The 26,981-nt window shown below is 43.6% G+C and overlaps 1 protein-coding gene across 1 annotated transcript in view; it reads right to left on the bottom strand.

Moving 5' to 3' along the window:
- agrn (agrin) overlaps positions 1-26,981 on the bottom strand; it is a 330,093-nt gene that overhangs the window by 235,644 nt on the left and 67,468 nt on the right. The window lies entirely within an intron of this gene.

The following is a 26,981-nucleotide window of genomic DNA, read 5'->3' as shown; positions in this document are numbered from 1 at the left end:
GTTCTACAGCAAGACTGGGGCCTCCTGGCTGTCCGACCTGGAATACGCCTCTTCTGAGAGGGTTTGAGACAAGATGCTGGAAGATTTCAGCGAGGATTTGATAGCATTCAGCCTCAAAGTTAAAGGAAGATTCGTTCTGAATCACTAAATCCACTCAAACGAATCCATAAGGTGCTTATACTCTTCTAACTGACACTTGCCATTGGACACTGGGTAAATGTATACGCTGCAGACCCATGTGATTCTTCAGACAGACACAGGAACCAGACGTCAGGCCCCAAGGCTCCATTTTTTCCCATGTCCCTGTGGTTTAAAATGAATACACTGCTCAAAGTAAACTGTGAGGACTCTTTCATTACAACATCAGCAGTGAGTCAGCCACTGTGACTCGAGCACTGTAATGTGGTACACAGGTCTGTAAACAGGTGTTTACCAGAAGAGAAAGATCAAGGGTGGATATAGGTTACGCAGGAAGCTCTTATCTCTGTGTGAGTGTGTGTGTGTGTGTGTGTGGGCAGGCTCCAGCAGGCCCTACGATGCATCCTCACTCCTCACTCCTGACTCTGCCAGTGTGGAATTCTGATGACCAGGAATGTATCGCTCGGTTCATTCCAGTAACACCAGGCTTAATGAAACCACACAGGTTACAACAACAGTTGAAAGCAAACACACACTATTGTTTCACATCTCTGTCTCCCCCCACAACCCCACCACTTCCACTCTATCATCTCTCTCTCTCTCTCTCTCTCTCTCTCTCTCTGTCTTCCCAATACCCCCCTCTGCCCTCTCTCTCTCTCTCTCTCTCTGCACTCTCTCTCTCTCTCTGTCTGTCTTCCCAACACCCCCCTCTGCTTTCTCTCTCACTCTCTCCCCACTTTCTTTCTCTCTCTCTCTCTCTCTCCCCACTCTCTCTCTCTCTCTCTCTTTCTGTCTTCCCAACACCCCCCTCTGCTCTCTCTCTCTCTCTCTCTCTCTCTCTCTCTCTGTGTCTGTCTTCCCAACACCCCCCTCTGCTTTCTCTCTCACTCTCTCCCCACTTTCTTTCTCTCTCTCTCTCTCTCTCTCTCTCTCTCTCCACTCTCTCTCTCTCTTTCTGTCTTCCCAACACCCCCCTCTGCTCTCTTTCTCTCGCTCTCTCTCTCTCCCCAACACTCCCTTCACTCTGCCATCTCTCCCTCTCCCCCAACACCCCCCTCTGCTCTCTCTCTCTCTCCAACACCCCCCTTCACTCTGCTCTCTTTCTCTCTCTCTCTCTCTCTCCCTCTCTCTGTCTGTCTTCCCAACACCCCCCTCTGCCCTCTCTCTCTCTCTCCCCAACACTCCCTTCACTCTGCCATCTCTCCCTCTCCCCCAACACACCCCTCTGCCATCTCTCCCTCTCCCTCTCTCCCCAACACAACCCTCTGCCATTTCTCTCTCTCTCTCTCTCTCTCTCTCTCTCTCCCTCCCTCAGTCTTGCTCAAACTTTCTCATCAACATTAATTACTACGGCGGAACATTTGGCGGCAGCAATAAAAACAGACTATTACGGTTTTGCTGTTGCTTAAAACAAGCTTTAGTGCTGGTTCAGAGTAAAGCCACAGATGCTGAATCCACAGATGTTGCGCAGGCTGCGGCTCACGGGTCCTGGGACTGTGCCTATGAGCTGAAGAGCAAATAAAAGCATGTAGTGATTGGTTGTTTACTGATGAGCTAAAGGTGGACTGGGGCTTTGGAACAGACGTAGTTCTGAGACCTGACCTGAAGCGCACTGTCTGTGTCTATGACTTTAAACTGTTTAAACAAGTTGTCTCTTAAATCGTGTTGCAATATTAATGCAATGCTGCACGCTCCAAACTGGAATAAGCCCGGCTCCATGCAATATTTTCTTGGGCTTAATCCAGTCTCAGGAGAAAAAAGACTCATATTCACCTTTGATGAGTTAAAGGAGACATATATAAAGAGAAGTAGGTAGTCAGAGAGAGAGAGAGAGAGAGAGAGAGAGAGAGAGAGAGAAATAGAAAAGAGAGAGGGCAGAGAGAGGGGGGAGGGAGGGAGGGAGAGAGAGAAAAAGAGAAAGAGAGAGGGGAGAGAGAGAGAAAGAAATAGAGAGAAAGAAAATAAAAGAGGGCCAGAGAGAAAGAGATAGAAAAGAGAGAGAGTGAAATATAAAAGAGAGAGGGGGTAGAGAGAGAGAGAGGGAGAGGGAGAGAGAAATAGAAAAGGGAGAGAGAGGGAGGGAGAAAAAGAAAGAGAGAGGGAAAAGAGGGGGAGAGAGGGGGGAGGGAGGGAGAGAGAGAGAAAAAGAAAGAAAGGGGAGAGAGAAAAAAGAGAGAGAAAGAGAGACAGAAAAAGAAAGAAAGGGGCAGAGAAGGAGAGAGAGAGAGGGCAGAGAGAGGGAGAGAGAGAGAGAGAAAGAGATAGTGTAGAGAGAGAGAGTGAGAGAGGGCAGAGAGTGAGAGAGGGCAGAGAGAGAGAGAGAGAGAGAGAGAGAGAGGGCAGAGAGAGAGAGAGAATAAGAATAAGAGAAAGAGAGAGGGTAGAGAGAGAGAGTGAGAGAGAGGGCAGAGAGAGAGGGAGAAGTAGAGAAGAGAGATGGAGCAAATGAGTTGCTCGCTCTGGAGTTGTACAGTGAACAGTGTTTCCATCACTTGACCGAATAAGGGAAAGGACAAAGGCTGAAGAAAGCGGAGTGAACACGAGGCTCAGAAGCGTCTGGACAGAAGAGTACAACTGCCCGGACATCACACGGTGACTCAGGGATGAAGAGCACAGCCGAGGTGAGCGAGGTTTCAGTCTGAACCACAGTGACCCTTCAACAACAACCACAGCTGTTTGTGTTGTTCACTATCTTAGATGTTATGTCTCCGGCTGGGACTCCTTTCATGTGGGTCCATCTAAAAAACAGCAGGCTGTTCACTCTCTCTCTCTCTCTCTCTTTCTCTCTCTCTCTCTCTCTCTCTCTCTCTCTCCACGTCCATCAGTCGTACACAACGGCAGCAGGAGCCTGGGTCATTAGACTGCGTGGATCAATTCAATGCGGTCAGTCCATCACAAGGCTTTAAAGTTTAAGCCTTTCCTCAGGTCACTTTCTATGAAAAGTTTGCCGTTTTCTCCCTGTGGGTTTCTTCTGGGCGCTCGTTTTTCTCTCGCAGTCCTACAACACATGGCTGTGTAAAGGTGTGAGTGTGTGAACGACAAGGTTGAGTGTGTGATGCCCTGCGATGGACTGTCACCCTGTATGTTCCTGTCCTTACACCCCACCACAATCCTACACTGGGTGAAACGTATGATAGAATATTGAGGTGATACACACATACACAACAGTCTCAACACAACATACAGCATACAGCATGCAGGCTCCTGGGCCTTCGTAGTCTCACACACAGCAGTGCGACCTCAGGAGTCTGTGGGGGCCTCTCTCTGCTCAGAGCTTAGCCATTGAGCACCACACTGCTTGAACTAATCCTGGCAGAAGGGAATGTAAACACACCGATGTCAGATCACCAGCAACAGCACGGATTCCACTCAGGAACATCGTGACCCAGCTTCTCCCACACACACACACACACACACCAGGACTCACAGCAACATGCATGGATGAGTTCTACACTGGGATCTGGGGTTGCTCTGGGGCCCTGAAAGAGAGTTACAGTGACCTTTTGGCAGAGCTGAGAGTACAGTTGCCCAGGTGTGAGAAGAGCAGAGGTCCGTCACAGCTACAGGACGATGGAGGAGTCAAACAAGAACACGTACGTGACAGAGAAGAGGGAGCATCACCAAACTGACGCCCAATAACAGAGAAATGGAAATCAACTTCTGCGACTGAGCTGTGGAAAAAATATCCACCCATTTCCTCCAAAACCAATGGTGGATGTAATGAATTCAAAGTACGCAGTGTCTCCTTTACACAGCGCTGTTCGCTCTGAGTGCTCATGGCAGGAAACGAGGCCTGGTAAAGTTCAGCGGCACATTATTATACAGTGGTTCTGCTTAGTGTTGTGCATTCGTTGCATCATGAACGCAATGCCGCAAAACACCTGCTGATCCACAGACCCAAGGCTTCTTTCACAAAGGAATTCACTGTGGGTCACTGAGCCGGTGGAGGGGTTGTTGCACCTGAGACACATTAGGTAGTCGTCAAATATCAGCTTGTGTTCGGCTGCTCAGAGGGGCACAGGAATGTTTGCTTTTCAAATGCATACACGGTGCGATTTCAACAGGCCTGAAACAAGAAAACGAGGTGGAGGTGAAATTGTGCCTAGCCTCCTATCCCTGTTCCATCATGCGCTGGTGGACACTATACCTCCAGTATGTATTCATAGGAATCTTCTTATAAGTGCTTTCATAAGGGTTACTCATTCATTCATTCATTCATTGTCTGTTACCACTTCCGGCGCCTACATGGAATCACTGGGCACAAGGAGGGAACACAGCCTGGAGGGGGCGCCAGTCCTTCGCAGGGTGACACACACACACATTCACACATTCACTCACACCTAAGAAGCAGCCAATCTACCTACCAGTGTGTGTTTTTGGATCATGGGAGGACACCTGAAGACCCGGAGGAAACCCCTGCAGACACCTCACAGACAGTTACCTGGAGTCGGGCTCAAACCCAGAAGCCTGGAGCTGTGTGACAGCGACACTACATTATTTATTTGATATTAAAGCATGGGTGGTGCAGCAGGGAGTGTCGCAGTCACACAGCTCCAGGAACCTGGAGGTTGTGGGTTCGAGTCCCACTCCGGGTGACTGTCTGTAAGGAGTTGGTGTGTTCTCTCTGTGTCCACGTGGGTTTCCTCCGGGTGCTCCGGTTTCCTCCCACAGTCCAAAAACACATGTTGGTAGGTGGATTGGCGACTCAAAAGTGTCTGTAGGTGTGAGTGAATGTGAGTGTTGCCCTGTGAAGGAGTGGCGCCCCCTCCAGGGTGTATTCCCGCCTTGCAACCAATGATTCCAGGTAGGCTCAGGACCCACCGTGACCCTGAACTGGATACGCGCTTACAGATAATGAATGGATGGATGGATATTAAACCATCTTAATAAGTTACTGTTGTTTACAACATAAACAAATGTCTACAGATTATTTTTACATTGTTTCTACTTATTTTTTTAAACTTTTATATTTATATTAAAATTAATCTTTAACATTTAATTTGATGCAAAGGTATTTTGCATGAATGTGTTTTTTTAATGTATGAAATATTTTAGTGTCATATTGTTAATAAAATCTTTAATGCAAAACCACCATGAAATATTGTGATACTATTTTAGTGCCATATCTTCCACCCCCTAATATTTACCCAAACCTACTAAGGTTCTCATGATCAAATCCCATCAAATCATCACAGAAATGTTCTAAAATCTGGTGTAAATTCTTCCAGAAGCAGAAACTATAACAGTAAATGTCCGAAGTTCAAATTCAACAAGTCATAGTTCATTCATTCATTCTTTATCTGTAAGCGCTTATCCAATTCAGGGTCGCGGTGGGTCCAGAGCCTACCTGGAATCATTGGGCGCAAGGCGGGAATACACCCTGGAGGGGGCGCCAGTCCTTCACAGGGCAACACACACTCACACATTCACTCACACCTACAGACACTTTTGAGTCGCCAATCCACCTACCAACGTGTGTTTTTGGACTGTGGGAGGAAACTGGAGCACCCAGAGGAAACCCACGCGGACACAGAGAGAACACACCAACTCCTCACAGACAGTCACCCGGAGCGGGACTCGAACCCACAACCTCCAGGTCCCTGGAGCTGTGTGACTGCGACACTACCTGCTGCACCAACGTGTCGCCCAAGGCCATAGTGTATTCGCCGAGCTGTGAATACCGACGTCTTGAACCTGCACCCCTTCTCCGCTGTGTGGAATCCAAATTAAAAAAGTGTTATTACACCTTAACGAATCTGATAATTACTTAATACTTGTTTACGTCTGCCTGGCTGCCGGGAAGAATTAGAGCGAGAACAGTATCAGTCATTGTGACAGACAGCAGCGGAGCTGATAATGAATCTGGGATATTAATGTTTGGCCGCCGGCGGGGCCCCAGTCTGCAGCGCCCGCTCGCTGGGGCCACCTCATCTCGCCTCGCCTCGCTACAGCTTCCTCCCGGTCTCGGAGGTAAGCGCTAAACCCATTAACGGCGCTCTTGCCGCTAGATAAAGTGTGCAGTGGAGCGAGAGTGTGCGGAGATGAATTTGACATTGTTGGGCGCTGTTCTGTTTCTTCTCCCGGGGTTCGCATTCAGCCTTGACCATTCAAAACCAAACCTACAAAACAGGCAATTTCACTCCGCATTCATTTTTAATGACGCTGCTTAGAAGTGGCTGAGCGGCTGTACGTCTGTGCTGAAGGAACCAAAGTGAAAATGTGAAAAACATCAGGGAATTAACACAACAACGGGTCCTGCTCCTCAGCAAACAGGAGCCCACTGAACAAACCTGCTCAAGGATTCTTCTTTTCTGCTTTTTAAGCTCAACAGTGAGCCTAGTTTTGGTAAAGACAACAAGAGCTTCAACTCTTCTGGGTCTTTTAGAAAGGTATTGGAGAGATAGTAGCTCAGTGCTGGAGGATTTGACAGCCCTCTAGGCAGTGCATGGCATTAAGCTAATGATCAAGGCTTATTTACAGCTGCTCCACAGCATCTTATTGATGTTATCTCCGGTTTCTATGGCGATTATACGAGTGGTGTATGCACAGCTGAATGTCTCCTGAGTGTCTTTGTCCACAGTGCAGCAGAGGCTGAAGAAACATTTACAAATAGGGTAAAAAGAGAAAGACGTGATGTTTTGTGATCTTCTGAAGGTAGAGTGACAACAGTCACGTACAAGAGTCTTATGTTGGGCTATGTTTATGTGGCGCTACCATGGTGATATCATGGTGGATATTAGGCGGGGCCATTTCACACATCTTTCTCTCAGAAGACAGAAGTGTGTGTGTGTTTGGGAAGGGAAATATAAACAGAAGTACATTTACCCAGTCTTTTCAGGAGCCTTGCTTTCAGTTCAAATCCTTTTTACAAGCTGGCTTCATATTCTACATCAGAGGTCTTCTTGGATCCAGGATTTTGCAAATGCTGGTTTTTATGACACTATACTACTCAGGTACATTAGCGGTTGCAGCTATAGTCGAGGTTGTAGCTATTGCCGATATGGGCAAAATTTAAATTGTGATGTATTGTACAGTATATTGATAATATTGATTTAAGACCCATAGAAAATCTGCCATGACATAATAAAAAACATGACATCATCATCAAACATTAACCTCTTGGCTTTGTCAATATCAATATATTTTAATAAAAAAATTGAGTGCAATGAATAGACAGCAGTGCCCTGTGATGAAGGTCAGTCAGTGACAGATGCTGTAAATAACGTATAGTGAACTGTTGAAAATGTGTTTAAAAATCATGTCATTTTTATAGAAACATTGTTTCATTGTATTACACTATGTATTATATATATATTGCAGTGTATGTTGATACGGAGTTATTTTCCAGCAGAAGAAGTGTTAGTGGACATACTCAATATAATCACCTGTAATGCTTGACCTGACCTGATGTGTGTGTGTGTATGTGTGCGTGGTGTGAGGGCTGCAGGTGGTTAGCAGGGTGTTTGTGTGTTGGCTGTGGAGGAGAGAGAGAGATGTCACTGTGGTGCTGAAGCTAATGAGATCTCCAGGGATTCACTCAGGCCGCAAAGATCACCTCTCTCTTTCTCTCTCTCTCTCTCTCTCTCTCTCTCTCTCTCTCATTATACACGTGCACCAACAAGACGCTAAGCTCCAACAGTGGAAACAAGTGCGGAACAGAGCTAAGACCTCCGTCATCACTTTCACCTCTCCCCAGTGAAAACAACACCACAGGCAAACATCTAATATTAGGAACATGGAAGTTCAATCTGTCGAGCAAACTACTGTAAAGGCTTTTACAGAAAAGAGCAGAGGCTGCTACTGTCTCAGAGCTCAATATGATCTCTGCTATTACACCATTGTTTTTAGAAGAAAAAAAAGGTGTGTGCACCTAAGCCACCAGACGTCATCTATTTTTAAAAGGAGTGAGTGGCTTGAGGTCTGAAAGTGAGTGAAGGAACAGCACAGTCTCCCCCCTCAACATCCACGGCTGAATGCACCCATCTCGAAACAGCACCCCTGCTGGGATGGCTGCCCGCCACTCTGTGTGTCTTTTGCATTGCATTTAGTGGACTAGTGTGTGTGTGTTTTCACTTCCACTGAGGGGTTTAATGTGTTGCAGGATTCCGTTTTGCAATAAAAATAAAAGCATGTTTTCATTTCTGATGCAGCACCAAACAAGCGAAGAGAGAGACATGAAAGAGTTCAGCTTCACTCAACATTGGGGGGATGAGTGTTGACACAAGGGAGCGACTACCAATCAGAAACTAGTGTGTGCGCTGTGTCTCTGTGTTGGGGAATCTTGCAAAGATTTGTTCTGCTTTGCTTTAAAAAAATAAAGAAAGAAAGAAAAGAAAACAGCCACAATTAATAAAACAATCACAAAATGGCCATTTGTTTTTATTGACATTTCTATTATAATATAAAAAAGGTACATGTAGACGTACATTATTGGTCACTAAAGGACAGTGGTGGGCAAACTACATAACTACAACTATATCCTGCATTCAGCGACGTCCACTAGATGGACAGCACCAAAAACTACTGAATTCTGCTAAAGCCGAGTCTGTCAGATCTATAGATTTACATTCGTCAAATTTGCCATTAAGTTGAGTGCTAGTATCCCTCTGGAGTCACTTGGCTGGTTTACGTCACACATAAACCGTTAACTTTTGTTGAAAGTGCTGCTTTAAACGCTGTATTGCTTTTGTTTAGATTGCGATACATTAATTAATTATTAACCTTCACATAATTAAATTATTTGATGATTGAATTAAACAAATAAATAATAAAAATTAGGGCAGCATCTGGGGTTGGGGGTTCGAGCTCCGCTTCGGGTGACTGTCTGTGAGGAGTTTTCCCAGTGTTCGTGTGGGTTTACTCCAGATTCCTTCCACGGTTCAAAAACACAGTGATAGCTGGAATGTCGACTCAAAAGTGGCCATAGGTGTGAGTGTGTGAGGGAATGTGTGAGTGTGTGTCGCCCGGCAAGGAACTGCCGCCCGTATTCCTGCCTTGTGCCCAATGATTCCGGGTAGGCTCCGGACCCACCACGACCCTGAAGTGGATAAGTGGTTACAGACAATAAATGAATGAATGAATAATTAATTAAACCCCTGTCGATTTTTAAATCCTAGTGTGGCCCTTGAGCCGAAAAGATTGCCCATCCCTGCTAAAGAACATAGTACAATTACATTCCCTAACTGAAGGTACGGAATCTTCCCCTTGAGAGTGCCACCACAGTGACACAGTTTTTCTAACAGTGTAGGAAGGGAAAAGTTGTATACTAGTTGTTGTGTATTCCTCTTTTTTTTTTCTAACATAAACAACATATCTTATGTCTCAGTGTCGTGTAAGCGAATAAATACAGCATACGCAGTCTGTGCACTCTTTATAAAATGAAAAGCTTTTGAGCATAAAATCAAATGCAGCTTGAGCGACGGCAGCTGATTTTATCATTTGCGGTTTGCACGCTGCATTCGACCCACAGCCCCCTGCCCCCATGAGAGATCAGACATAGGTAGTAGCCAGAACAAAAAAGCAGGGTTATCTGAGCCAAGCTTGGTCTTGTATGAATGGAAACAGCAGCCTGAGCGCGATGCTAATATTCCCACCACGACAGGCTCAGTGTAATCATGTCTCCGAACTGTGGGAGAATGTTGAAAACAGAGTCATGGATATCTGCTCATCCAACACTATTTGGGAAATGAAGAGATCGTGGCCTCTATTCTGTCTTACTAGATGTTTTGGAATCATAAAAGCCTCTCCAACTCATCCAAGAGTTACTCTGTGGCCCATTTCCCAGCAGGGGCTTTAAAGATTAGATAAATTAAAAGATTTTGGTGTCAGGAAACATTTGGATGGCTCCCCTATTGTGACATCACAATAGGGATATTTGCATAGAACCACCCTGGCACCATCCCTCACCTGCGTAAACATAGGATGGGTGGGGCATGGCAAGCAACAGCTTATTTGCATAAAAGTGACGGCTCATTCTGAAAGGGACTGAAACTGACAAGAATAGAGCTGGTGAGATCTCTTTATGTGAGAGTGTGCAAAGAACTTCATGAACATGTTTTGTATAGCGCATTATGGCATTGAGCAAAGTTCGCAAACTATGCAACATCATATAACTGAGTGGTCTTACTAATTTACACATTTCAGTACTAAGCTGCACTGGTTCATAGGAGCATTTTCCTCAAAGCCCAAATTAGAGTGTCCTATCCTAAACTATGTACTTCTAAATCCCTGTAAATCCAGGGCCTAGAGCATGCAGCGACTTAGCCACAGTGGACTAACTATTGTGCTTGACTGATTATCTCAGCTCCCTCAGCAAAAGGGGTCCCTCTCTTTTTAATTCTCTCTCTCAGCAGTGTGACTTTTTCGGACACGGCACACATTCATTGATTCATCTCCTTCAGTCCCTCAGGAGACAAAAAAAAGGAGGGAGGGAGGGGAAAAGGGCCCTACCCGCTTTGCTAAAGCAGCGACTATTAGCACAGGTTGAGCGAGGAAGGGCTCTCTGCCTTTTTTTTTACCCCCGCACTCCAGGGGTCTGGCCGCAGATTGTGTGTGTGGAGAGAGCATTGATCTTTCACACACTCATTAAGGCCATTTTCAATTAGACGCCGGCACAGTTATTAAGGCACTTAAAAGAGAGGCACTTCGTATTCTTCACAGCCTTTTCAGCCTCTCCCTCCTCTCACGTCCACCTCTCAAAGAGCCCCTCTATCCCAGAGCATTCCTCCCGAGGCGAGGGGAGTACTGTATACACACCCGGTAAAAAGGACAGAAGAGGTGAGCGCGATTCACAAATTCATGATTCACAGGGGAGAAAAGCAGGGGGCAAAGGGGGGGGCGCGGGGTGAATTCACAACAAATCAGAACTTTGCATTTTTTAAATTGTCTGCATGCTTGGGAAGAGTTTGGGAAAGGGGTGAATGCAGAGAACTTAATAAATAAATAAATAATAAAGTTGCAGAGTGTGATTCACTTTTACAGCACAGTTGGGGGGTTGTTTCCTACCCTCTCCCAAAGTTACTTAGTGCAGTTTCTGCAGTGGTGAGCCCTGAGCAGAGGTGGGTAGTAACACACTACATTTACTCCATTCCATTTACTTGAAAAACTTTTTGGATAAATAGTACTTATAAGAGTAGTTTTAATGCAGCATACTTTTTACTTTTACTTGAGTAAATTTGTGACGAAGAAGCGATACTTCTACTCCGTTACACTGAGCTATGTTCTGCTCGCTACGTATTTTTTATCGATCCACCCAATGCACGATCTCTTTCTTTTGTTTTGTTTTGTGGAGACTTCCAACAGGAGCTCTGTCACATGACTGCGTCTCACCAATCAAATGTAGCCACTAGCGTCTCACCAATCAAACAGAGCCAAGCCGTCACATGACCACACACAAAATCCTAGAGGCAAACCCAGATGGAAAAGAGCGCAGAAGCATGGTACAATGGCAGAGACAACAGCGTGTGTTTCGCAAAAGTTATTGTGGCTGAATTTCATTTATGTTACATTGTAAAATTTAATTTATTATTGTTTCAGTTGTTTAAGAGATATTCTCCAGAATTTGTTCATGGCTTTTTTATATATTTGTGAATTCAGGTGTATTACTGACGTCCTGATTATTAAGCGAAGAGGTTACTCAGCAGTTACTCAGTACTTGGAGTAGTATTTTTTTTCCACTTTTTCCACTTACTCAAGTCCCCTCCAGGGTGTATTCCCGCCTTGCGCCCAATGATTCCAGGTAGGCTCTGGACCCACCGCGACCCTGAATTGGATAAGCGCTTACAGATAATAAATGGATGGATGGATGGACACTTACTCAAGTAATTATTTGGGTGACTACTTTTTACTTTACTTTGAGTCTTATTATTCTAAAGAAACAATGATTTTACTTGAGTAAAATGTTTGGCTACTCCACCCACCTCTGGCCCTGAGTAACCACCACAGAGGCTCTAATCTCCATATTCCGTGTCAGTGAAGCACCACATTGATTTTGAAACTGTATTTTAAGGTAAAAATTCTGCCTACTGTTGCTTTAAAAACCAAAATGATCAATATTATCAAATCTAACAACCCGCTATATGTCTATAGCTCATTCAGTGCAGCAACATTGGGCTGTAGTTTAATAAGGCTGTATCAATCAATACCTTTGGACTGCTGGAGTGGCCTGTGTAACTAAAAACCAATCTTCTATCCTCAGAACCTGACTTGTGTGGGAACTGAATGTTCTTGTGGCTGATGTCATCAAACCCTCACAGATTTGTCTTCCCAGAAGAGTCTGTTACTGCCTATTAATACCCATTTCAAGAAATAATGCACAAGCAAACCTCAGCAAATTACCGGCCCTATAACTGCTGCAGGTGTACTCCGTCTCTAAAGCATCAGTGAGAGTAAAGAGCAGCACCGCAATTCACAAAGCAGAGGTGAGACACACAGCGAGAACGTTGGCAAGAGCAGTCCTTACCTGCGGCAGCCATTCTATGTTCTTCAGAAAGCAAGGGCAGAGAAAAAAAACAAGAAACACACTGGTTAGTAAGGGTTAGGGCAAACGCGTGATCTTTAAGAGAGGGTGAGATGGACGAGACTGGGACAGAAACAGAATAATGAACTGGAGATGAAACAGGCGAGAGGAGATAGCATAACAAAAGCGACCGTCGTTTTGCAGGGGACATTCTTTGCTTCTTTTGTTTCAAGCCATCGGTCACACATCTCACACTTAGGCTTCATCATTAACCACAGCCTACATCCATCACTTTTAAAATGAAGAAAGAAAATGTTCAAATAACACAAGCTCAGAGTTCCATTTCACAAACCAAAAGACCCAAGTGTGTTCTTTAAAAGAGCAGCTCTAATGAATACATAGCTCAGTGCTGGCGGTGGGTGGTCACGCTGCTCTAGCTACTGCATGGCATTGGGCATGGTGAGCATACGCTCTTGTGTAGCTGCTCCAGAACTTCCAATATAAGAGCTGTCTGCAAATATCTGGACATACTTGACTGCTATATCTCGGTATTGGATCCTGTGCACAGTCTCAGGTCAGGTAGGCTAATGTAGCATTAGGAGTCTTGCCCAGTGACTCCTACTGAGGTGGCATGGTGTACTTGCCCAAGCTGAGAATCGAGTCCCAGACTGCTGTGTGGTGGGAGGCAATGGTGTTACCCACTAAGCTGGACCTCAGAGAGTAGCTATCAGCAGAAAGTGTGGTGTGGTTCACTGCAAAATACAGCAGAGCAGTAGAAATCTGAGATAAAAAGACGTGGCGAGCTAAAGAGAAAGTTCAGCAAACTTTGAATGAACCATCCAGCACTGACCTGTCTGGGATTACTGTGGGCCGAGGGAGGGGATGAATGGCACACCTAATTCACTCAAACACACACACACACACACACACAGTCGTCATGTCAACCTCCCCTTTGATGCAGATAGAGGGTGACTGATACGGACTGCACACCGTGCGCTCATCTATTAAACATGAGCTTGTGGCGCGGCTGTATTCACCTCGGCATAATAAAGCAGGAAACCAATATGTATTATTTAGAGCCCTGAGTCAGAGCAAGCAGCTGACCAATCAGATACGGCCACTGCCCAACACATTCAAGACCGCCATATGTCCACATGACACACACTATACCTGAACATATCCATTCATTCGCATCCACACTGGATCACAGCTCTTCCCCTAACTCCCCCTCTCTTTTATCCTCCTCCATTCTTTTCTTTCTTTCTCTCCTTCATTTAGTGCACTTAGTCCTGCTTTCACCCCCCACCCCCACGCCCTCTCTCTCATTTTCTTCCCTACTTCTTTCTTCTTTCAGTATCTGGGCTGGTTTGGGAAGCAGTCCATTATCACTGAGCTGAGGGTGAGTTAGTTTAGGATTAATAAGAGCGCTATTAGCTTAGTCTAACTTAGCCTCATGTGATTAGGACTCATCGGCTCCTGTTAAAGCACTGGTCTAGAGCTTCCGGTTGTAAATAATTAATAAAATGAGCAGCATGTGTCGCATTTACAGAGTTGCCAGCTGTTCCTCCACTCCACAGTGTAATACACTTTCCCTCTTTTTCAATATTAAAACAGCCATTAGACATTTTTGCTATGAATCAGTTACTACACTGACACCTAGTGATCTAGGAAGTAGCTTCCACACTAAACCTGTTTAAACATGACCACCCCATGTAAGGGGCCCAACAAAGTGCGCACACCTTTCAGTGGTTAAAAATGACTGCTGCTTCTACTTTCTTAACTTTAGCAAGTGGGCTTGAATTTAATCCTGCGCAGTGTGTAAAGAGGAGGAGTGTGTGGAAACCCAGTGTGTGAGTTGTTGTATAAGCACAGCTGCATTCAGGAAATAACCTCTAGCTGAACATATGGGTGCCCTCCGTCTTCTCCACCTCTACTTAAGCTAAGGTCCACAGATCTGACGCAATAATGCAGTTTTTCAGAGTGAAACAGCTTGAGTAAACAATTCTACCATTATTCTTCCCTCCTGATCATTTTTGGGCATTCTTATCTGAAAGTGAAACCAAAGTTTAGGACACGGTTTAGCTTTTAAAATGTACACAGTAAATAAAGAGTAAATAAATCCTGCCACATGTGCTTCTTAACAAAAACCTTCCATTCCACTCTAAAATGTTCAGGAGTTAGTGCCTGGTGCCTTTTGAAGCTGAGTAGGGACCGAACATGATGTGTGAAATTACAGAGTGCTGATTGGCCAGAGGGCGGCACGGTGGCGCAGCAGGTAGTGTCGCAGTCACACAGCTCCAGGGGCCTGGAGGTTGTGGGTTCGATTCCCACTCCGAGTGACTGTCTGTGAGGGTGTGTGAGTTGGTGTGTTCTCTCTGTATCTGCGTGGGTTTCCGCCGGGTGCTCCGGTTTCCTCCCACAGTCCAAAAACTCAAAGTGTCTGTAGGTGTGAGTGGTGCCCCCTCCAGGGTGTATTCCCGCCTTCCGCCCAATGATTCCAGGTAGGCTCTGGACCCACCGCGACCCTGAATTGGATAAGCGGTTACAATGAATGAATGAATGAATGATTGGCCAGAGAGCCTTGTCAATTACAGTGAAATGCTGACCTCCAGCACAAACTAGCCTCTTGTAAAATCTCCAAGCTACCGTAGCAACCACTCAATGGCAGCTTATATAAGTGTGCTATGGTGTTTTGAAGAGTTTCTAACACTCCTTGGATTGGTGGCATGCAAAAGAAAGCTGGAAGGTCTGGAAGGAGGCACTGATCTGTGTTCAGTCCCACACAACAACACCATGCAAAAATGTTATCACTGCTGTTGTTGTAGTTTCCGAAGCTTGGGGGTGGGGGCGTTGATTTTGGAAACAATGCTGATTAGCTGGTGTCCACATTGTTTGTTTACATATTACACTGATTTGTTCTAATGGGAAATGAGAAACTAATGACGCTATCACATCAGGCTATGACCTTACGAGTAATTTGAAAGTACCACTAAATTGAAACCAAAACCCCTCACGTGTTCGATTCCTTTCTAAGCTTCTGTAAAGGACTTCACTGCAGCATCTTCTCCATTTTCAAACATCCCAGCCATGAGTCACTTCTTACCACTCCCCATTTGCACTGAGACAATAGTATGCATCATTTCCCCTCCAAACCCAGTCTGAATTAGAGCTTAGGACACTAAGACCCAGTAAACGTTTTCCGCCATCTGGAAAAGCCTGGCCATGAAAAACAACATAATTCTGCCATCCATCAAAATTTGTCCGAAAGCCCATGTGTGGCCGCAGGGTTCAAGGCCATGAATGTGACAGGGTCTAAAAGTTGCTGCGGCACTGGGAACAGGGGCACTTGAACCCCGCTGGCGCATTAATAAAAGGAACAAAGTGCTTATTGACTCGGCAGGAGGCTCTCTGTAGCTCTGCCGTGCTCTTGACTCCATTCGGGCCCCAGAAGGAGCCCCAGAACTGGAGGCCAGAAGACCAACAGATTTAACTTTTGGAGAGAAACAGGGAAAATTAAATATATTTCTATCATTTTAGAGCTCCATTCTCACAGTACCATCACTATTCCTCTGACAAATCGTGTGTGTTTACCCACAGTGGGCTTCATAATAAGAGAAAAGCATGAAATAAAAGGGAGGGGAAGCTCTCGAGCAGCGGCACTTGGGTCTTTTATATTCATGCCCAATGCCAGGCATCAACATGAGAGGTATAAAGCTCAGCAAAACACTGGTCTCTGGAGTGAGCAACATTCAATAATTCTGAGATCAGTTTGAGTGGTGTTTATGATTTACAACAAACCATCCAACATCTGTAACTGGCCTCACTAATGTTCTCATGGCTGAATGCCATCAAATCCACACAGAGATGTCCCAACATCTGGACTAAAGCCTTTCCTGAGAAATAGAAGTGATTACCACAACAAAGTGGGATAAACTACCTGTTAATGCTCCTGATTTCACAAGAAATGTCGGATGAGCAGGAATTTTTAGTCACATATATTTGGTGTTCAAGTTTTCCTGGATGTTCTCAGACGTTCTAGTTATGACCTCATACCTGGCCCGGTAAGAGATTGTATTGTATGAACTCAAGGAATCAGTCTGTTGATGTTTTTGAGAACTTAATGTACACAAGTATTTCAGAACTCTTGGTTGGATTACATTAGAATGAAGGGATTTCGCTCGGTTTCTCGTAAGCAGGATCCAACCCTAGTCTTACATCACATACTTAAGTAGATCCATGAGGTTATGAGAGCTGGCCTTTCTCCATATCGCCTGACAAAAATGAAAAACCAGGGCAAACTCTGTAACTAACTAATCCATCGTATGATTCTGACCGAAACAATCCTTCAAAATCCTCGACGGTAACTGGAATAGGATTTGAAAGGGTTTGGTTAGTGAACACGGCATGGGAATTCAGTGGGAGGAGAAGGACTGGCCAAAACTCTTTCGCTCACGTACAATTGGATGGTTTTAAAGACTCCACACGGCTCCAGCTGTGAAGAGTATAACCCCCTCCCCCCACTCCCCCGTCTCAGAAAAACCCTGGATAAACACTAGAGGCCATGCTGGGTCTCAGGAGACCTTCTCTCACTTGTTTACCATTTGTCATTGGGCAGATTTCTTTTCCAATTTGGCCTGGTCTTTGCACACTTCCAGAGACAATAGCTCCGGAGAGAGGGAGACAAGAGCAAAGGCAAACTTGCTTATCTTCACTTTGGCCTTTTCTCTCAAGCTGTCAGAGGATGTGGAGACAGTGGCACCGGGCTGGAATGCAGGAAAGTTTATCAAAGCCATCTCCCATGCTGCTTCTGCTATTTATTTTGGCCATGTTTTTGCTTGGGAGAACTAACCAGAGCCCACCACTGCTGAGGTCTGTATCCAGAGCCATCTGCATTCATGCAAGTGATACACAAGTCCGAAGAGTAAAGGGATTCCCTTCAAATATCCTGCAGACCCTTGCAGTGGGAGTTATTTCACGCTGAGCGACTCCCTCGTTCTGCCTTGTTTTGGCAGTGTCTCCTTTAATCCCCAACAAGTGATGAGATTATGCATTACGTCATCGACATCTTACGGGAACTGAGGGAATCTGAAGGTTCTGGGTAATAATCAATGCAAATGAATCAGATGTATCCAGAGGATTTTGAGGATCCTAGCTATCAGAAACCCAGCAATGTTTATAATTATCGTTAAAAGCTGAGAACAAAACCTCACATTTTCCGAAAACATTTATCTACCCAGTGAGCAAAGCATGAGCAGGGGAGAAATATATATCTGAGTAAACCTCTTCTCCAGATAAGGAATCCATTCCCGGGCACAGGCTGCCTTCATATCAGTGCCTGAGTAATGACTGGTATTGTTAAAGAAGCAGGGCACGCTTCTTCGTGACAGATTGCCTCATACGACATAGGATTATTGACAACACAAAGTGACAAGACATAGTTAGAATGAAATATTTGTATAACACATGTTTTAGTCGTACAAACAAGTTTTAACCCTTTAAAGCCTGACACATGAAATAATAATACAATAATACAGATTTTTTTTTGAAAAATCACACATTATGTGGCCCTTTAACTAAAAATTAAATTTTGGATCATATAATTTCTGAATGCATCATATTTAGGCATTTGACAATGTACAGTGGAGCCTCTACCTATGAACTTGATCCGTTCCGTGACCCGGTTCGTAAGTGGAAAAGTTCGTTTCTCGAGTCAATATTCCCCATTTAAAATAATGGAAACGCAATTAATGTGTTCCAGCCCCCACCCCGAAAGTCACCATTTTTGCACTGATATATGTTTACAACTCTCTCAAATTAGTAAAAAAATACATGTAGCGTTACTAAAAATAAAAAAGAAATACAGTGGTAACAGTAATAAAAAAGAAATAAAAGTTGTAAGTGGTTACACAACGCTACCTTCAAGACGTGACGACTGGCTGGAGGAGTAACACAGGCACTGGCTGTATGACGGGAGGTGGGAGGTAGGTGGAATAACTGAGAGTAGGCGGTGAATGTGGGGAGACGAAGCGTAGATACGGCTTAACTTAGCACGAATTTCGATCTCTGCTATTTACACAAATGCTAAATTGCTAAAGCTACAATTTGCTAATCTTAAACGCTCACTCAAGTCTGGGCGCTGGGAGACTCGTCAATTGGGGTCAGTGGCCATTTCCAGCCGCCGGCTCGGTGGAGGCTCGGGTTCATTTCTAGAGTCATGGTTCGTTGGTGGAGGCAAAATATATTCAAATGCCTGGTTCGTATCTTGGAAAGTTCGTTAGTATAGTTTCCACTGTATGTTTTTTTTAGTTAGTCTTTCCTTTAGTTCACTTTGATTGATTTCAATTAAGCAATGAATAACAAATGGTTGTCTCTGTTCTTCAGAACTTATCGTTCCTACATCGCGTCATAAACCGATTTTCGGTGTAAGTCGGAACATACGTACATACTGTACGTTAATAACATACTGTAAGCACTTATCCTATCCTAACACCTATCCTCCTCGGTCCGGAGCCGCGTAACCGTGTATTCTTCCGCCGCGCACACCAAACACAAAGTTCACGTTACGACGTTTACGACGCAAACCATTTAAGTCGAAACAAGGCTTTATACAGTAAATGGGAGATGTGTCGTAACCACGAAACATCGTAACTCGGGACTGACGTAACCCGAGGACCTCCTGTATTGAGCATTTGACAAGTAGAATACACTACATCTATGAAATAAAACAAAAATGCTTAGTTTGACTACAAGTAACATCATACAAATCACACCTGGTATTGACTCAGTTTAGCAAAAAAGTTTGCTTTGAAATTTTCTCCTGTGTTTTCATGAAGATAGCAAACAATTTTTAATGGTTTAGTAAATGCATGGAAATCCTTTCACTTCGTTTACAGTTCAGTAGAGAACTCAGGACACTTGCTCCAAAAGGATTTGCCCCAAAAGTTTGTTTCAGTATTTCTCTTCATTGGGTGATGAAAGAGCCACCTCCAAAGATCATGTATCATATTTGATACGTTTGGCTTTAAAGGGTTAAAGCATTTTCTGTGTAAAAATGTATTGATATTCAAAGTGTTTTGATTTTGATGATTTAAAGATGACAATTTTGACGTTAGCGTAGTTAGTGAACACTGCACATTAATATTTAATTTGAATTATTAAATTATTATTTTTTTCTTAATACAATGACATCTGTCTTTTTAAATACTACACGACTGTTACAATAAAATGACAAGTGACAGTGATGTGGTAGTGATTTGTTAATGTGTGTCGTGCTGGATGAATGGATAAGACACAGCAGTGATGATAGAGTTTTTAAAGGCTAAAGGACTACAGACGGCAATTGTTGAACTACAATGTGCTCCTGTGTGGTCAGTGGAGCTGATAAAATGGACAATGAATAGGGTTTCATTCAGTGTCTACAACACACACACACACACACAAGAAAAATGTCTATTGTTTGACTACCGTTGCAGTGTTGCCCCAAACCACTGTTTGTGAGATGTGTTCTCCCTGTGTCTGCATGGGTCTCCTCCGGGTGTTCCAGTGTCCTCCCTCAACACAAAAACACATTTTGATAGTGTGGACTGCCCGTGTGAAACTGCCCACAGGTGTGAGCATGTGGATGAGGATGTCCAGGTAAGCTCTGGACCCACCACAACCCTAAACAAGATAAAGATGGTGTGAAGAGGAAATGAAACAATGAATGAATGCTTGACAACAGTAAAAACTACCTTAAACTGGGGTCAAAGAGTGTTAACTGGGCTTGCTCTCTGTGGGTAGTTAAAGGTATGGCCCATCCTCTCTATCACTAGCGTGATGGGCCACAGGGGGCGTATGTGAGCTACATAAAAGATCCAGGCATAAAGAGCTCTCCTCCAAGCATGTTGAGCCTTTCTTCCACAGTGAATGAGTAGCTAGATAGACAGAAGGTATATGTGAACATGGTGCTTCTTTGTATGTAGAGGCTAAAGGAGTAAAAGCTAAACTAAAACCTCTGTGCCCCGCTAAGAGGAGTGCCCTTCATTTACAGTCATTGTTTTCAAGCCAATCAGATGAGAGATTTTTTCACCTAATTTGATTAAACCAGGTTTTGGTAAACTGAATTCCTACAAGGATTCCTCCCTTGTCCAGACAAGGCCTCCCTCTGTCCATTTGACTGATGGGTTTGCTTACCACCCACAGACCACTACCGACCAAAGAGAAACAGCAGCAGTGGTCCTCCCCCGTAGTTAATATATGAGCTATAACCTGACAGAGGGGGCTGAGTGACAGCTCCCACGTTTCTCAGCTTTCCTGGCCACTGTGAGCCATGTTTGCATTGAAGAAGGTTTGAGTGACAGAGGGAGACCCCAGATAAGCACTGGACTCAGGTCAGAGGCACAGGGCAGGGAGCAAAGAGGGGTCAGGAAGATAAAGCTACACTCCTGACAATCAGGGAAGAGACGGACAGAGAAGAACCAATTGCGGTTTCCTAAAGGATCTTTCAATGGAGGAAGTCCACTGAGGTCCACTGATGGCATTTGTGTAGGTTTTGGTACACACTTGAAAAAGACGGTTCTAAGGGTTCTTTGGTAAAAAATACATAGTGTGTCTTATTCCTACCTTTTCACTTCTACGCAAGTTAGATACAGCCATTTTGAAAGGTTTAGGCAGGTATATAATTCCTAGAGTGCATCTGACATGAAAATCTCCCTCTGTGCACTGTATTTGGGAAAGGACAACTCCGGGACATCTTCGGGTCTGATACTCTGGAGTTTCTCTACAAGTTCTCCAAAGCTTTTTTCTGCCGTGCTGAGCCTGGGGTAGCAATGTTAGAGATCAGTGAAGCATCACACTGATTTTGAAGCTGTAATGTTAAGATAAAAACACTAGCAAATGTTCTTTTAAGCAAATTAAATTCGAAACCAGGAGTGAGGTAGATGCCTGTATTACATGAGTGTACTTGAGACTCCCGTTTATTCTCAGCTGATATTACTGAGATCATACAGAGAAATATCAACTGGACAAGTTTCACCACTTAGTAATTCACATGAGTGCCAGGCATCAGCGTTCATACACACAGAGCACGGTTCATCTGATAACGCAGAAACTGTTTGAGTATAGAATAGTACAAATATGTTGGGGAAGTAAAAGCTAATGATAAGCTAAAATAGAGTGTGTGGTAATTAGTCTGCTCTCAAGGACGTGTGCGGACTGAAAGTAATGGAAGTGGAAGTCAATTCACGGCTGCAGCAATGACATCGCACTTTCTTTTTTTTCTCCTCCCAGGAATTTATTACGCACCAATCCCTTTTCATTCTCTACATTAACGAGGGTGAATGGTCTTAGGAGTGAGAGTGTAGTCTTCTGCAAACGGACTCATTCAGCAGCGCAGAGACATTCAATGTTACAAGAAACAGCTTTTAATCTTTCCAATTAAACAGAGTACAAATCCTTCAACACTTAGTGCCTGTCCTTGCAGTGGCTTAAAGAAGCACAGCCTGGTTCAGACAACTCGCAAAAACCCAAAGAAACAGACACTAACACTATGGAGACAGGACAGACCTGATGATTCATTGAAATTTCAGCCACGGAAAATGTGAGTTTGGCTTTATCCATTATATGTTTGCATGTTTTGTAAAGACTCTTGCCAAAATTTATCGACCAATCACCCAGGTTTGTCCTGCTATGCTTCCAACTCACCTAAGGCTACTTTCATCTTCCAATCCATTACAGACATCGTAAGTGATCAGAAAGTCACAAAGCTGCAGTAAAAGCAGTGTTACGAGTGTTTTGGCAGCAAGCAATGAAGCCATCACAAGAGCCCTGTCCTTGCCCCGCTCTGGGGGAGCAGTAAGGACAGTCGCCACAGGGCAGGAGAAATGATTTCAGGATTTATGGCTCACACTCCTAAAGTATATCAGCACTAAATCAACGTCCAGACTAATGAAGGACCAGCTGAAAAGTTACACAACCAATTTCCAGCATGACTCATGTTCCTCGGGCCCTACAGAAGGTAGTGCGTCACCTCTCAGCTCCTGGAGAAGGGTTCGGAAAGTCAACTGAGTTTCTATTGCTTGGGAAAGTGAACAGCTTGGGCATCTACCCTGAGTAAGAGTTAAGCATTTTACCGAATTTGGCCACAACTTCCACCCATATTTCTCTTTTTACAGGGTCTAGTGACATATTAGTGGTTTCATTTAGCGATGTAAACACAGTGTAGCTACTGCTGAGTTCAGAACGTAGGCTACGTTTTATTTAGGCTGAAATATGTATTAAAAATAAAATATTAAATAACTCACTCCTCTCCTACCTCACTTAATAGCTCTGTTTGTGCCATGAGCTGCACTGCAGTATTAATCTCTTCTATTAAAGCTTCCATTTCCAGTGCTAAAGCTCTTCCTGTAGCTTTTATTTTATTTTACAAAATAAAAGCTTCTGTCTCAAAAATCATCAGAACTACAAAGACATATTATAAGGCGACTATATATATATATATAAAATACTTAACAGTTTGTCTCATTTATGACTACTGTATTTATGACAGTCATTTGTCTGTCATGACTACAATTACATGACCAAAAATACAAGGACATGCTAGAGTTTTAACCTTTTTGTTGTGATTACATATTTTATCAACAGACTTGATGCTTTTATTTATTTATTTATTTTATATTTAATTATTTAAATGTCCATTATTAACAGCTGCAGCCTTAAGAAGGGACAATATGATTAATTGCAGTGAACTGTGTAATTGTTTATCTATTTATTTTATTTATTTATTCATTTATTTGTTAATTTACATTTTCTTTGGGGTGGGGGGGATTCCAGCATTAAGTAGCACCAGCTTTTTAGACAGCTCAATAAACAATCAACTTTGTTAAACAGATGATCGAAAGGCTATTACGATAAACTGTTTATTTTCCTCTGGGTGTAAATATAAACAATGAAGCAAAAAAATATGAATGGGCTTTTTCATTCTCTTGATCTAAAAATAGATGTCCATGCCATATCAGCAGGGGACGGGTCAGTTCTGACTGATTAAAAGACCTGGCTATTCATCAGAGCTGATTAGAGCTGTCCGCTCCTCCTGCAAGCCACTCATTTTCCTACAGATAAAGCACTTGTCAAAAGGTCGCAATCAATCTTTATTGCTCTGTCACGTCTTCTTGTTTGCTGGAAATGAACACGATTTGCTTGTTGTTTATTTTCCTTGGCGAACCCGGTGTAGAGCAGCTTTTAGGTTAATGAGGTGACACCAAAGCTGCCCAACACGCAGCATGGCGTAATTGATCAATCATGACGCCTCGCCTCCAGAAACGAGATGGCTGACTCTTCCTCACTGAGCCATCATCGCCCATCCAAGCTGGAGCTGATCAGTAGGGAGGGGACAACATGGTGGCCCTAAGGAGATGGAGGAACACTGTGGAGCACATGGACAGAGGTCACCTCAGAAGCAATCGCTTTAAGTGCTCTCACTGACAATCAGGGAGGAGGCGATTAAATCAGAGCTCAGCCCTTAGTCACTGGAGGGAAGTCAGAATACTAATCAGGGAAAAGTCACTTCCTCCCCGCCTCCCTCTTTCAAGCTTTATCAGGGAGTTTTGGGCTCATGCGCTTAAACATAAAAGAGCGCAGTTAATGCAAATGACACAGCTAAGCACTTTGTGTTCTCCTCCAAGCAAGTTGAACCACTCGTCTTCTATTGTCAGGAGATTAGAGGAGAGCTAGTGGTTGGAATTATTCATTCATTAATTGCCTGCAACTGCTTATCCAGTTCAGGGTCGTAGGGGTTCTGGAGCCTGCTCAGAATCACTGGGTGCAAGGCCCAATACGTTATTATTTATCCATCTCTTTAGCCTACAGCAGTTTAGCCCTGCTCATAGTACGGTTTGTTTCATCTCCAACTGGTACACAACAAGCAGCCAATCAGAGCCAACCAGTATTCAGTTACATATATAATCCTTGAAGACATTTACCAGCTTCTTATTTCTACAGGAAAAAGAGATTGAACTATTATTTTTATTTATTTATTTAAATTTTTTGATTCAAGCACAACAAAACACCTCAAATTAAATGTACCATACAATGTAGGGTTAAAAAACAGGAAGATTCCTTAAGGAACCCAAGGTGGCGCTCTTAGCACTAAGAGAGAACCCATTTCTACAGCTTTTCTAAAAGTATGGCATGTCAGCCATTACCTCTCCCATTTCATCCTTCCCTCATCATTATATGCAAATCATATGTAGAGCACTTGCCTGTCTTCGGATGCATTTCTGAACCTCTAGGAAACAGGGTTACAATGGGTAATGAAGTCCTAATGCTGTGTCAGAGTGATGAGGCAGCGAACACAGGTTTTTGAGTCATCGTACAGCTGAGGTCAAGATTGTGGAGGTCAGAAGTAGGGGACATTAATACTGAAGCATCTCTCTCTCTATCTCTTTCATTATCATTCCTCCTCATTACAGGAAAAGCACTCAGCAGATGTAGCAGGGACATGGACAGCACATCCATTACAGCAAAGCTTTCAGGACGAAGCAAGAGCTAAAGACGTAAGAGGCGCTGTCATTTGCTGTATCGTGGAGAAAAATAGGCAGGTGACTTGTGTGCCTATTGAGACACCAAATGTTCTTGGAATTGAACCATTAGGAGTACTCACAGCAAGCAGGCTGGAGAAATGTGATGGAGCACAATCACAAAGAAATGACGGATAGCCACCGCAGAGCCAATGGCTGCCCCAGTCCTGCCCCGAAGAACATGGACATCCTTATACTGCTAACGGCTCTGCTGCAGAAATGGCCAGCATCGGGCACCTCCCCTGGGCTCTGGGTATTGTCGTGGTCCAAAATGAAGCAAATGACTTACAAATTGACAACTTACCGGACAAAGTCAAAACCCTTATTTTTTCCTTTTTTTTCATCGTTTTTTACTTATCCATTCTTCATGAAAGTCTTACACAAAGCAAAACACCTACATGCATCATGTCATACATATGATATGCTGTCAGACAAAGTATCAGAAAATTAGCTTTTTTTTAGGTCAAGTTTTATCCCTAAACATGATCCTAATGGAATCCTGGTTTTGTAAATGAGCAAAATGAATTTTTATCAATTTATAACTGTAGACAGTCCAATGATTCAAGCATTAAAATGGAACCAGGGATATATTACCTCTAGGCTAGAAATTCAATTATGGAGTTTTATCCGATGCTTTACAGAACACTGCACTTGCTCATTTTGGTCAACCCCACTTAATACTGTTCCTCCAAATATATCACACCCAAATAAATTAGTTTTGGAAACGGAAAGTTGTTTTTCTGTTGTGGAGCTGAGCTTGCTTTAATTCTGCTCTTCCTAACTAATTAGAAAGAATGAGGGGGGGAAGAAGCAAAAATGCCATGACTGGAAAAGATATTACAGCTGAATAGTTTAAAGGATGTACAAAAGACAATGATGATATTAATGATGAGCCCATTTTGTGGATATGAATAAACAGAGATGCTTCCCCCTCACTGATTAGAATTGCATTAGTCTACCATGTCTGTTCAAATGGATTTGAATGAGAAAATGTAATTGTCACAGGGAACACTCTGTCACACGAGGCTTGCTTCGTTATTATGATAAATCTGGTGCTTGCTGGAGAGCTTAAGCACTTAATTTAAGGTGGCAATCATTTTACCCACCAAAAGCAGCACTCAATAATTAAATGATTAATAAATAAACTGAGTCATTTCTTTTTTTTTTTTTTTACAGTTTTGCAACTAAAACTTAAGCATCTTATACCTTTGCTCCAGAAGAAACCAGATTTGTAGTCCATAGAGTGGGCCTCCCATCCCCAAGCAGCCATGTTGAACATGTCACACATGGAGCTGTAAATAAATGTCATATATCTCAACTGTCATACTGCAAGAGCTGTCATTTGTGCTATAACCTACATCTGAGATATTCATCAATCAAAACTGAATTGGGGCCAGGAAATGTCTAAATGGGAGGGTGAATGTGGCTCATATCTGTCAGCGCAAAGTCGAGTGAAGGGTTTTCAGTGCTGTGCAGTTCAGTTCAGCACAGTCCAACAGTGCATCCCGACAAAATTTGGTGCTGGAGAAGCAGAACATTTTGAAAATAAGTGAAATATGATGGTTCTACACTGTTTAGTAGCATAGCTGGCCAGCTAACATGCACTTGTGCTTTAGCACACCACAGCAGATGTTTTTTTTTCCGGCAATACCCAGCTCAAATCATGCAAGATAAACCCTCATACCTGTGAGCACAAATCGAGGGAAGTGTCTCCGAATAATTTTTTTCACTATTTTCAGCTTCCTTCCTCTTCTACTTCCTCCAGCTTCTTTTAACCCAAACTCTACTCTGAGCATATATATGTTTCCCCCACCCGTGTTCAGAGTGTGGCA

This window comes from Hoplias malabaricus, chromosome 5 (genome assembly GCF_029633855.1).
Source record: "Hoplias malabaricus isolate fHopMal1 chromosome 5, fHopMal1.hap1, whole genome shotgun sequence".
Classification (NCBI taxonomy): domain Eukaryota; kingdom Metazoa; phylum Chordata; class Actinopteri; order Characiformes; family Erythrinidae; genus Hoplias; species Hoplias malabaricus.
The sequence above is the reverse complement of the archived record's forward strand: the minus strand, read 5'-3'. Positions and strand labels throughout refer to the sequence as shown.